We start from the raw sequence: 1,005 nt of genomic DNA, 5'->3' as shown, positions 1-1,005 counted from the left end.
TCAGCTCCAGCAGAGAGCAGATGCCACTGTCTCAGTCTTGGCCAAATAAGCACCACATTTCTCAGGGCAGTCATTGGTTCAAGGACAACCATGTGACCCAACAGAACCAATGACATGTAACGAGACTGGTGCTGGGACTGCAGAGGGAAGGGAATCCTCTTCCACGCTGGAAGTGACTTTATGAGGATGTGAAGTAGAACCTCCGTGACCACCTTGCAACCTTGAAAGGAGATCCTGATGAAAACAGAGCCAGCCCAGAAAAAGTGAAGCTGAGAGATACAGAGAAATGGAATTGGAATGACATGGGAGCCCATTATATCAAGCCAATAACATCTGGACTTTTCAGTAGTGTGAGCCAGTAAATCCCCTGTCTGCTTAAGATGGGTTGGATTGTTTTTCTGACACTTGAGACCTAAAGAGCCCTAGCTGGTGTGAATACGTGGCCCTGTTGGGATTTTCAACATTACATGTGATATAAAAAGTAAGGTAATAATATGGTTTTAAGCAAAGCCTTCTCTCTGCAAGTACTGTTTTAAATAATCATTTTAAAATTTAGGTACCAGGATTTAAAATTTCTTATAGAGCTTGTGCATGGAGTTAAAAGTTTATTATAGTGATAATATTTGGTTAGGATTTATTTGGTGGGGGGAGATGGGAAAAGAGAAATGTGTGCCCCTGTCTATGGTCATGAAGAATCACTGTGCTTCATGAGAGTGCTTCCCAGACAACTGTCCTTAGACCTGGTCTATCAGAATTCTTTGGGGAGTTTGTTACAAACACACATTTTGGGACTCCACCCCTGGAGATCCGGGTCCTAAATATGGGATGGTGCCTAAAAATCTGTATTTTTAAACAAACTCCAAGACTGGGGAACCATTGCTTTATTACAGTACTTCCCTGCAAATCCTGGGGCACTGATGCCTCCTGTGTGTATTCTTCCAGGAATTCTGAAGCAGCAAGGGAAGAAACTAAGTGGAAGAGAAAACTTAGAGAAAGGACAGAGAG

The sequence above is a fragment of the Balaenoptera ricei genome, chromosome 2 (assembly GCF_028023285.1).
Source record: "Balaenoptera ricei isolate mBalRic1 chromosome 2, mBalRic1.hap2, whole genome shotgun sequence".
Classification (NCBI taxonomy): domain Eukaryota; kingdom Metazoa; phylum Chordata; class Mammalia; order Artiodactyla; family Balaenopteridae; genus Balaenoptera; species Balaenoptera ricei.
This window is presented reverse-complemented; position numbering follows the sequence as displayed.